The sequence below is a fragment of the Pseudorca crassidens genome, chromosome 19 (assembly GCF_039906515.1).
Source record: "Pseudorca crassidens isolate mPseCra1 chromosome 19, mPseCra1.hap1, whole genome shotgun sequence".
In the NCBI taxonomy this organism is placed as follows: Eukaryota; Metazoa; Chordata; class Mammalia; order Artiodactyla; family Delphinidae; genus Pseudorca; species Pseudorca crassidens.
This window is the reverse complement of record NC_090314.1, coordinates 10,994,736-11,004,683: the sequence shown is the minus strand read 5'-3', so window position 1 is coordinate 11,004,683 and position 9,948 is coordinate 10,994,736. Positions and strand designations below refer to the sequence as shown.

General features: G+C 46.7%; 1 pseudogene; it reads right to left on the bottom strand.

Annotated features, from left to right (window-relative positions):
• Positions 1 to 6,505: 6,505 nt before the first annotated feature.
• Positions 6,506 to 7,098, bottom strand: LOC137213116 (ubiquitin-conjugating enzyme E2 B pseudogene; annotated as a pseudogene).
• Positions 7,099 to 9,948: the final 2,850 nt, after the last annotated feature.

Below are 9,948 nucleotides of genomic sequence, written 5' to 3'. Positions count from 1 at the left end.
TTGGACGGGAATCCACAGAGTGGGGTCAACCGAAGGAATCCTGAGAAAAGGAGAAAAATAGCTTGGACTTGCGAATGAAACTGGCAAGGACGGACGGTCACCCGAGGGTGGGGGCTGCGGGAGGAGACAGAGGGCAGCAGGGGTGGGATACTGGGAGAGCAGGAAGGCTGAGTCACGCCGCAGCCGCGCACGAGCCGCCGTGGGCTGCGTCCTGCAACTCACCTGGTCTGCGTGCGCCCCGCCGCACGCCCTCCCACCATCGTAAAACACACAGACCCCAAATCGCCAACTGCAGGGGGTCGAGATGCTCTGAGACAGGTGGGGGAAGGGAAGCTAAAGAGCGGGGAAGCCCAGAGATTTGCTCGCTGGGCGGTATGTGGAAGGGAAACCTCTCCCCACTTCCTGGGGGTGGTGGCAGCTGCAGAAGAAAGACTGCTTGAAATCAGTCTTTGTTGGAGGATTTTCTGAGTCTTCACTCTTCATCCCAGAACTGAAAGCCTCCTGACAGCTGAGAGGCCTCAATGCTTGAGACAGGTAAGACCAGGGTCAGGGACAGAGTTAGGAGTGAAAAAAATTTTTTGTATTTTTTCTGATTATAAAAATAGCATTAGTGTTGAAAAAAAGTGGAAATTTCATACAAGCACACGTGAAAAGGAAAAACATAAGCTCTATACCACCTCCACACATAACTATTATAACTATTTTGGTGTTTATTCTTCCAGCCCCTATATATATTATTATATATGTATATATGTATGATTATGCTAAAGATAATTATATATTATATAATTATAATATGTGATGATTTAAAAATAAGTGGGATCACACTGAATAAATACTTTCAGGATCTGATTTTTTTCAATTGTTATCTTGTGATCCCCAATAAATTTTCTTTTACACCCTCATTTTTATTTTTATTTATTTTATTATTATTATTTTTTGGCCACACCCTGCAGCTTGCGTATCCCAGCTCCCCCACCAGGGATTGAATCTGTGCCCCCTGCAGTGGAAGGGAAGCTCAGAGTCCTAACCATTGGACTACCAGGGTACTCCCATACACTCTCATTTTTTAAAAAAATTTATTCATTTTATTTATTTTTGGCTGTGTTGGGTCTTCGTCGCTGCGCGTGGGCTTTCTCTAGCTGCGGCGAGTGGTGGCTGCTCTCCGTTGCGTTGTGTGGGTTTCTCATTGTGGTGGCTTCTCTTGCTGCGGAGCATGGGCTCTAGGCCCGTGACCTCAGTAGTTGTGGGGCGTGGGCTCAGTAGTCGTGCCTTGTGGGTTCTAGAGCGCAAGCTCAGCAGTTGTGGCACATGGGCCTAGTTACTTCGCAGCATGTGGGATCTTCCTGGACCAGGGATCAAACCCGTGTCCCCTGCGTTAGCAGGCAGATTCTTAACCTCTGCGCCACCAGGGAAGTCCCCAGAATTATCTTTTTTAAAAATGTACATTAGTTGAGTTTTGCTTCTCGTCATGACAGAGTGGCTTGTATCAGGCTAGGATTCCTTTAGAGAACAATGTAAAAATTAGATCCCCCCCCCCACTCACAGCTGTTTTAAGGCTTTAAGAGTAGCCAAAGTGGGCAGAACTTAAGTAACCAGGATCCTGTACAGAAGGAAAACCCTTTGAAGTGAGGGGGATCATCTCCACTGCTTTCCTTAAGGAAATTCCTTACAGTAATTTGCTGATTTGCTTGGGAGGCATTGAGGCTGAGCAGAAAATGGTGGCCTAAAGTTTTGGCATTATCACAAGGCTCAGGAGTTCAGGAGCTGAGAAGAAAGAGGGACCTGAGAAACACTTTAGGGTTTCAGCTGAGACCCCTGAAGGGCTATGATCTAGGAGCAAGGGCAATCCAGAAACATACCAGCCCATACAAAGCCAGGAACATCTCAGTTCCTGATTGTATTAAATGATTTAACCCTACTCTAACTGCCTGGAAACAAGAACAAAAACCCCACAAACAACAACAACAAAACCACCCCCCCAAAACAAAAGAAAAACCCCAGAAATTTCCATCTCTTCTGGAGAAATAACATAATCCAGAGCCTCTATGGTTTTTCATTCTACACAGCATCCAACATTTAACAAAAGTTAACAGATATACTAAGAGACAAGACCAAATGAACAAAAACCAAGAGAAAAAAATAAATAGTAGACCTGAAGGAGAAAAAGATATTGGTATTATTGTACATGGACTCTAATACATTCAAGAAAGTAGATGGAGAACTAGAAACAATATTTTTAAAAGAAGCAAGTGGAAACTCTAGAATTGAAAAATACAATTACTTAAAAACAGAAAAAAAAAAACCCAAACCAAAACAAAAAAACTCTATAGATGGGTTTAACAGCAGTTTTTTGTTTGTTTGTTTGTTTGTTTTGGGGCCACACTGGGAGGCTTGTGGGATCTTAGTTCCCTGACCAGGGACTGAACCCAGGCCACAGCAGTGAAAGTGCTGAGTCCTAACCACTGGACCGACTGCCAGGGAATTCCCAACAGTCGGTTAGATATAACAGAAGACAGGATTAGTAAACTGAAAGACAGGTGGGTAGAAAATATTCAGTCTGAAGCATGGGAGTGGGATAAAAAAGATGGAAAATACAGAAAAGAGCATAAGAGAGTATGGAATATGATGTAAAGGTCTAAATACATTTAATTGGATTCAGGGAGAGTGAGTGAGTCGTTCTGAAGCAATAGGTGAAGAGTTACTGATTACAAATTTTACAGTATTAGTGAAAGACATTAAAACACAGATTCAAGAAACTCTACAAACCTGAAGCAAAATAAATACAAAAAATCCCTACCTGGGCAAACTAGTAAAACTTCTGAAAACCAAAGTCAAAGATTATTTTAAAAAATTGACTGAGGGCTTCCCTGCTGGCGCAGTGGTTAAGAATCCACCTGCCAATGCAGGGGACACGGGTTTGAGCCCTGGTCCGGGAAGACCCCACATGCTGCTGAGCAACTAAGCCCATGCACCACAACTACTGAGCCTGCACTCTAGAGCCCGTGAGCCACAACTACTGAAGCCCGTGTGCCTAGAGCCTGTGGTCCGCAACGAGAAGCCACGGCAATGAGAAGCCCACGAACCACACTGAAGAGTGGCTCCTGCTCACTGCAACTAGAGAAAGCCCGTGTACAGCAACGAAGACCCAAAGCAGCCAAAATAAATAAATAAATAAATAAATAAATAAATAAATAAAAGACCTTAATTAATTAAAAAAAAAAGAAGTTGGAACAAAGGTTTACAAACGAAAACAGAGACTTCATTGCCAAGAGAGCTGAACTAAAAATACTACTAAAGAACATTCTTTAGGCAGAATGAAAGTGACCCCAATGGAAGCAAAGACATGCAGGAATGAATGAATGACAAGAGGGAAATGTGTGGGGAAAATACACGAATATTGACTGTATAGAATAATAATATTGATAATATCTTAAGTTTAAAAATGCGTGAAAAATTAAAATACTTGACAATAATAGCCAAAAAGCAGGAGGAGGATATATGGAGTTAAATCAATCCTAAGATTCTTGCATTAGCTGGGTAGTGGGATTGCTTGATAACCATTAAAATAATAGTGAAAGGGCTTCCCTGGTGGCGCAGTGGTTGAGAGTCCGCCTGCCGATGCAGGGGACACGGGTTTGTTCCCCGGTCCGGGAAGATCCCACATGCCACGGAGCGGCTGGGCCCGTGAGCCATGGCCGCTGAGCCTGCGCGTCTGATAGGGACATTTCTTAAAAATGTCTTTGACTAATTATATTTCTTCTGCTATGAGCTTACCTGTATCTTTTGCCCTGTATACTATTTGGATGCTTTCCTTCTGCTATTGATTTTAGATGGATTTAAATATAGGTAAGTAGAAATATGTCCATGTGAATGTTGCAAGTACTTTCTTATAGGGATCAGTTTTAAATCTTTATGCCTTGGTTGTAACACTAAGGGCGTGGTTTCACCACTTGCTTTGATGTTAGTGAAAAGAGAAATGGTCAAGTCTTAGGCTTTACACCCCTAATCAATTGAACTGAACTGAGGTCAAGGGAGCAAGCAAACCTGAGGTGCTGCATTCTTGTCATTTAGAGAGTATGGAGTTATCTGAACCAGTGATAGGAATAACGAATGGTGAATGTTGAAGTCTAAAGAAGGAAGAGAAATAAACCGGGCTGGGAAAAACTACAAAAATCCACAAGAGAAGGCTCAGCCGCCGCACACAAGTAGCTGCCGCTGTGGGAGGGGATGCCTGAAGCAGAGACGTGTGATGCATAGCTAATCACGACCAGCAGGTGGCGCTCTAAAGCCGTCCGATTGCTCTCCAGACTTCCAGAGTTGAGATTTTGCTTGAGCACCTAGAAAGAGGAAACTGAGGCCCCGGGAGCTTCGGACCCCTAATTTTTGGCTCTGTGATCTAGAGCAGCGGTCCCCAACCTTTTTGGCACCGGGGATGGGTTTCTGTGGAAGACAATTTTTCCACGGACGAGGGTGGGGTTGTGGTTCAGGCGGTAATGCGAGCCACGGGGAGCCATGAGGAGCAGCAGATGAAGCTTCGCGGGCTCGCCCGCCGCTCACTGCTCACCTCCGGCTGTGCGGCCCGGTACCGTCCACGGCCTGGGGGTTGGGGAGCCCTGCTCTAGAGGCAAAATCCCCAACATCTAGAGCCCTGTGGGGTTCTTTTTTTTTTTTTTTTTTTCGGTACGCGGGCCTCTCACTGTTGTGGCCTCTCCCGTTGCGGAGCACAAGCTCCGGACGCGCAAGCTCAGCGGCCATGGCTCACGGGCCCCGCCGCTCTGCGGCATGTGGAATTTTTCCGGACCAGGACACGAACCCGTGTCTCCTGCATTGTCAGGCGGACTCTCAACCATTGCGCCACCAGAGAAGCCCAACCCCCGTGGGGTTCTTTTTCTATGCTTGCTTTGCCTGTGGGCGCCTGAATTCCATCATCTCTTCAATTCAGTGGCTCAAACCTTGATGAGCAAACCGATCACCTGGTTCTCTTGTGAAAATGCAAATTCTAATTCAATCGGACTGGGGTGGGGCCTGAGGTTCTGCGTTTCTAACTAGCTCCCTGGTGATGACTCACACTCAGTAGTTCCGAAACTTAGAACATGCTGACTCTAAGGTCCTTTCTCTGTGATGTGGGAGGTGGGAGAGCTTGCAGCTTCCTGGAGTAAAATCCCTGGAGTAAAATCTGAAATGTCTACAAGTCAAAGTTGGGCCAGCTGCGTGACCTCTTGGGGTCTCAGTTTCCTCATCTGTAAAATGGGAATGGTGACGGCCTTTACTTAGAGAGTTATTTGAAGGTTAAAGCAGGATATTGTATGTAAAACACCACAGTGCCTGGCGCCTAGTAAGCCTCAACAAGGCTTGGGGTTACACTATGAGAAGTATGGAGACGGGCAGCCCTGGTGGGGTGGTACCTTGGAGGGAGCAAGAGGTGAGGGGCAATCCTTAAGAAGGTGCCATCTTAGCTATCAAGATATCTGTCATCTGAAAGAAAGGGGACCTTTTTGTCATCTGGCTGAGGACAGAGAGCCAGGAGGAGAGCAGGTCTCCTGATCAGGTTGTAAACGTAAGGCTGCTTTTGAGGGAGATTTAAGTAGGCTGCAGGCTACGCGGGCTTCCTTCGGGAGATGGGGGCGGGATGGGAAGCAGTAGTTCCAGGCAGCTTGAGCTGCAGCTTTCATCACACTCCCCCATTTCACATCTTTAGGGGCTTTAGGGGTTGTGAGAAGAGCTAAGAGGAGCCAGGGATCGCCCTGGTCCTGCCCTCCTGCAAGGCTCTGCTACAGCCTGCAAAACCGTGGCTATGGCGACCTCAGCCCAGATGCCGGAGTTTACCAAAACGCTTTAAATAGGGTGGTGTTTCCATAGCATCTTTTTTTCTTTCTTTTTTTTTTTTTTATAAATGTATTTATTTATTTTTGGCTGCATTGGGTCTTCGTTGCTGTGCGCATCTTTATCTAGTTGCAGCGAGCGGAGGCTACTCTTCGTTGTGGTGCATGGGCTTCTCATTGCAGTGGCCTCTCTTGTTGCGGACCACAGGCTCCAGCCTCGTTAGCTTCAGTAGTCGTGGCATGTGGGCTCAGTAGTTGTGGTGCAAGGGCTTAGTTGCTACACAGCATGTGGGATCTTCCCGGACCAGGGCTTGAAGCCAGGTCACCTGCATTGGCAGGCGGATTCTTAACCACTGTGCCACCTGGGAAGCCCCATAGCATCTTTTTTTTGCCCTGAAGTTATGTATTTTAACAGCTTTACGTGTAATGTTCATATATAAAAAACTTTAAGTGCTTTCCTCCAATTAAAAATATCTAAAGAATTCAAAAATAAGGCATTCAATGTTTGAAAAAAGTACAGATTTACAAAATGTGCAGATTGTGTCATGAAAACTCCACACTAACATTATACACTTGGAGAAAATACAAGCAGGATATATTACACCTTCATGTAAGCAACAACTTAGTTCACACCATGCAATAAAAAGTACATTAATCAAGATACACTAGCTTTTGTAGATTCTAAACTGAAGGACTTTTTTTTCCTGTAGAATCCTTAAAACCTGTGGCACTTAAAATTTGTTCGCCTTTCTACTGCGAGGTAAATTACACACAACAATGATGAAAAAGATGAACAGACCAGTTGTGTATTGTGAATCATTCCAGCTTTGTTCAATAATGGCCGAAACCCTTTTCTCATCTCCTCGTTTGTTTTCCTGATAAAGCTGTGCTGCCTGCCTATTGGCTGGACTATTTGGATTCGGTTCATCCAGCAGGGACTGAATTGATGTTAAGAGAGAAGCTACTTCATATATTGGACTCCACTGATCCTGAAGGATATCTAAACATGTGCTACCATCAGCATACACATTCGGATGAAGCATTTTGGATAAAAACCTGACAGCTGGCAGTATATTTGGATACTCTTCAGAAAATTCTGTTACTGGTTTAAAAGTACCATCTTCAAAGGATGTCCCTTCTGGTCCAAATATAACTGCATTCCAGTGCATGATGTTGTTTTCAGATGGTGTGCCACTGACACCCACAGGTGGATCCTCTTGCAATCACTTGAAATCCCGCATAAGCCTCCTCCAGGGCGGGTCGGCATGCTCCCCAGCTGCCCGCAGTCAGTCTGAAAGCCCCATAGCATCTTAAAGGTCCATGAACATTTATGGACTAACTTCCAGTGCTCTGCTGGATGTTCCTGGGGATACAGAGACAAAGCCATGCAGCCCTTTCCCTCTCTGGGTGACCTTGGGGAGGTAAACATCACCGTGGGAAGGAATGATCAGTGAAGGGCCTCAGTAGCAGTTCTTAGCAATGGTGCTTGTCCTACGTGGTGGGACTTAATGACACACGGGACCTGCAGCCGCTGTGGAGGTGAGAGGTGTTTGGGGTGACTCTTCAGACCAGGATGGTCTGACCTGATAAAGACTAAAGGAGTGGGTCAGATTTGGAGAGGCAGAAAGGAGGGGGGATGCCACAACCCACTAAAGGGACTAATTGGATGTATATGAAGCCAATTACACACGTTATCTCATTTAAGCCCAAACAATAGTGTTAGGTCAGTACGGCATTTCATTTTGGGAAAATGCAGAGACGCACGGCAACCCGTTCAAGGTCTCGCCGCTAAAAGTGGTAAGTGGAGGCTATCTGACTTCAAGTTCTTTCTTTTAAGTACCACATGTGTGCTGTGCCAGGCTCTGTGCATCTCTTCTTCCCCTCGCCTTTCCCCTCAAATACAGGGCCGGAGACATACATGCATATAGTGGACATGGGGAAGCTTGAAGTTCCGGCTAAAGAGTTAGGGCTTGAATTTGTTTTTTTCCCTTCCCCAGCCCTGAAGTCTTGTTCAACAACAGCTGAGCGATGAGGCTGGCAGGGTTGCCTCACTTCTAGAAGGCCGGCCCCAGCCTTCCTGGCCTGAACCCACTTCCTGTCCTTGTGCCTCTTTTGTCAGAAGGTGATTCTCACACTTCCTGTTGATTTCTATTTTGTTTCAGCGGCTTCAGCTCCGGCTGCTTTGTGCTGCTGTTGATCTCATCAGAGAGGGCTGGGACACGGGACCAGGTACGTTGGGATGGTGGGGAGTTGGGGGGTCAGCTTGGACAAGGTCTGGGCCAGGTGAGGGCCAGCTGGCAACACGCCAGAGTTGGGGTGGGGGGCTCCTGGTGGACCCTCTCTGTCCATGTGGTCAGGGAACTGTCAGAGGCTGAGGTCAGTTTGTGAAGTTGGCTGTGTCTCTGTGTTTGGGGGTGATACCAGGGGTTGGCTTTGGTGGTTTCCTGAAATCCCATCACCTTGATTTGGTTGTATATTGCCTGAGCTGCCCAGGTAGCATTTTTCTGGGTTGCAGAGAGACCTCCTTGGGTTCAGACAGGTTTATCTGAGGTTGACTGAGACGCAGCCGGTGTGCTGCTTGCAATTTTGCCAGGCTGACCAAGTTGGGGCTTGTGATTAAGTCTTGGCTTCTTGCCTTATTTATGGGCAAGTCACTTTCCTGTGAACCTGTTTTCTGGTCGACACAGTTGTAAAATGTCTCTGCTTTGTGGGATGTTTGTGATGCTTGAGCAGGACAATGATTGTGAAAGTGTTTTGTAAACTATAAGACGGCATTCTCAGGGTTAGAGGTTACTTTTATTTCATTTTCTTTGTTTTTAAAAATAAATTTATTTATTTGTTTATTTTTGGCTGCGTTGGGTCTTCGTTGCTGCACGGGCTTTCTCTAGTTGCGGCGAGTGGGGGCTACTCTTCGTTGCGGTGCGCGGGTTTCTCTTTGCTGTGGCTTCTCTTGTTGCGGAGCACGGGCTCTAGGCGCGCAGGCTTCAGTAGTTGTGGCTTGCAGGCTCTAGCGCGCAGGCTCAGTAGTTGCGGAGCACGGGCTTAGTTGCTCCGTGGCATGTGGGATCTTCCCAGACCATGGCTCGAACCTGTGTCACCTGCATTAGCAGGCAGATTCTTAACCACTGCGCCACCAGGGAAGTCCCAAGCCATCTCGTTCTGTTGAGAAAGACTCTCTGATCTCCTGCCTGGAGGGTAGAATCCAGGCTGCCAGCATTCTTGGAGGGTCAGTAGGGGAGGGAATTTGGGGGTCTCATCGTTTGATATGAAGCCTTTGAAGAATCCTCCCTCCCTTTATCCCACTTCCCTTTCTAGTGTAGTGGAGCTTCTCTGGTTTAGTTTCTCCAGAGGAGAAGCCTTCTCCTCCTGCTGGGCAGAGGGAGAGCTAAATGCCTTGGCTGGTCAGTTACCTGGGCTGTGAAGTCTGAGTGCTTTGTAAACACACTGTGCTTTCAACAGCATTCCTGTTTTTGGCTCCACCCCACCCCGTCTTCTGACATAGCTGGTACTTCCAATTCCTGGGCCTTTCTGCGGTTCAGAGGCACACCCTGCTTGCTTCTGGTTGGCATTCAGTTTCCAGCCTTCTCTGATGCAGTCCATCAGCTGCCATTCACCATTCTGCTTGCTGTCTTCCAAGTCTGTTGACGTCTGCTCTCCCGTACTCTGTCCTGATGGGTTTCTACCTTTTAAAATTTGTCCTGGGCTTCCCTGGTGGCGCAGTGGTTGAGAGTCCGCCTGCCGATGCAGGCGACACAGGTTCGTGCCCCGGTCCGGGAAGATCCCACATGCCGCGGAGCAGCTGGGCCTGCGAGCCATGGCCGCTGAGCCTGTGTGTCCGGAGCCTGTGCTCCGCAACAGGAGAGGCCCGCGTACCGCAGAAAAAAAAAAAAAAAAAAATTTGTCCTGTCTTTTTTGTGATGTTTCAGGAGGAAGTGGAGATACTTGTATTCAATCCATTGTGGTAACTGCTATAGTCGTAGCATTTTCACTTGGACCAGTGTTGTCTGAGAGTGTTGGCTTCCTCACACTATTGCCAGAACTGGGTATTATCATTTGTTTTATTTTTTTAAATTTTATTTATTTTTATTATTCGTATTTCTTCAGTGAACCACTTATTTATGTT